Genomic DNA, 2,228 nt, shown 5'->3' on the forward strand with positions numbered 1-2,228 from the left:
ACAAATATGAGCCATTTCACTCCAAGGGTGTAGAATCTCCTTTACTGGGGAAAAACTCCATAATTTTCTCATAAGATTCTTGCGTATGATTGTAGTAGTAGTTGGATTCTGGCCTATAATTCCAGTCACAATGTTTTATAATCCAGAGTCCCAAATGAAGAAAAACTATCCTCTGGCTCTGAAAATAAAATTGCCTAAAATTTCCCTTTGCATTTATAACCCTTTCTAGGGATTTATTGTATGAATTTAAAGTACTTCTGCTTCTGAAGTCTAGGTTATAGATTTTGAATGAGACTATAACTTATTCACACTTATTTCAAATTGGGCAAATATACTTTTTAAACTCAAGCATATGTTAACCAAATTTATGCACATTCACTGACTACTGTAAAGTCATTCTGCTACCATATCAAGGGCACACAGACAGACATTGGACAAAGGTTCTGCCTTCAAAGGGCTTTCGTTTTTGTGGTTGTCATACATAGAGGTGAGAACGAGGGAAAATATCCATGAGACCCAGCAGGATTTGAGCTGACATGATATAAAACAGATTAAGAATGAGGTTCACAGACGTTCTTCCCCGAGGGTCGTCGGGGTTTCCTGCTTCAACAGTTCTTGGACGGAACCCGGCGCTCGTCCCCCCCATCCCGGCCGGCCGCCCATAGCCTGCCCTCCGTCACCTCTTCACCGCGTCCTCAGACCGCCCCAAGGCTCCCGCCGCTGCTCCAGCGACGCGCAGCCACCGCCGCCGCCGCCAGTCCTTAGCCTCCGCCATGACGACCGTGTCCACCTCGCAGGTGCGCCAGAACTACCACCAGGACTCAGAGGCCGCCATCAACCGCCAGATCAACCTGGAGCTCTACGCTTCCTACGTTTACCTGTCCATGTCTTACTACTTTGACCGCGATGATGTGGCTTTGAAGAACTTTGCCAAATACTTTCTTCACCAATCTCATGAGGAAAGGGAACATGCCGAGAAACTGATGAAGCTGCAGAACCAACTAGGTGGCCCAATCTTCCTTCAGGATATCAAGAAACCAGACTATGACGACTGGGAGAGCAGGCTGAATGCGATGGAGTGTGCTTTACATTTGGAAAAAAATGTGAATCAGTCACTACTGGAACTGCACAAACAGGCCACTGACAAAAATGACCCCCATTTGTGTGACTTCATTGAGACACATTACCTGAATGAGCAGGTGAAAGCCATCAAGAATTGGGTGACCACGTGACCAACTTGCGCCAGATGGGAGCACCCGAATCTGGCTTGGCAGAGTATCTCTTTGACAAGCACACCCTGGGAGACAGTGATAATGAAAGCTAAGCCTCTGGCTAATTTCCCCAGAGCCATGGGGTGACTTCCCTGTTCACCAAGGCAGTGCATGCATGTTGGGGTTTCCTTTACCTTTTCTATAAGTTGTACCAAAATATCCAGTTAAGTTCTTTGATTTGTACCATTCCTTCAAATAAAGAAATTTGGTACCCAGAAAAAAAAAAAAAAAAAAGAATGAGGTTCACAACTGAGGTACAGAAAATTATTGTTTTCTTTCTTTTTTTTTTTTTTAAGGAGTCTTACTCTATCACCCAGGGTGGACAGGGTGGAGTGCGATGGTATAATCTCGGCTCACTGCAACCTCTGCCTCCCAGGTTCAAGTGATTCTCCTGCCTCAGCCTCCTGAGTAGCTGGGATCACAGTCACATGTCACCACGCCAGGCATATTTTGTATTTTAACAGAGATGGGGTTTTGCCATGTTGCCCAGGGTGGTCTCGAACTCCTGAGTTCAGGCAATCCACCTACCTCAGCCTTCCAAAATCCTAGGATTACAGGTGTGAGCCACCACGCTGGGCCCAGAAAAGTATTTATGAGAACTAAAGGAGGCAAGACCAAGTTTATCTTCAGTAAGATGTTAAGAACATTTCATAAAGGAAGTAGACTGATGAGAAAATATTCTCCAAAAGAGTAGTTCCACCAAAATAAACTAGCACTTAATTCACTTGTTAAAGTTACTTTCTTGATTTAGGATAAAATTAAGTTTTCACCGTCATTCATGGTATGAACTGAGAATAGCCCAGATATGAGTAAATAACTGGAGTTGATATTTGATGCTTCAAAATACCTGTCATCATATAAACCACAATCTTATATCTGTTTTTTTAAACCTGAACCAACAGATGCATCTAGTTTGAATGAGCATTTTTGTGTATGAGAGAAATTGAGTCCCTGTGG

The 2,228-nt window shown here is 43.7% G+C and overlaps 1 pseudogene across 1 annotated transcript; it reads left to right on the forward strand.

Annotated features, from left to right (window-relative positions):
• Positions 1-710: 710 nt before the first annotated feature.
• On the forward strand, positions 711-1,413 carry LOC111555721 (annotated as a pseudogene). The gene has a single exon (XR_002735622.2). The product of XR_002735622.2 is annotated as a ferritin heavy chain pseudogene (transcript).
• The last annotated feature ends 815 nt before the right edge of the window (positions 1,414-2,228 follow it).

This window comes from Piliocolobus tephrosceles, chromosome 8, assembly GCF_002776525.5.
Source record: "Piliocolobus tephrosceles isolate RC106 chromosome 8, ASM277652v3, whole genome shotgun sequence".
NCBI classification, from domain to species: domain Eukaryota; kingdom Metazoa; phylum Chordata; class Mammalia; order Primates; family Cercopithecidae; genus Piliocolobus; species Piliocolobus tephrosceles.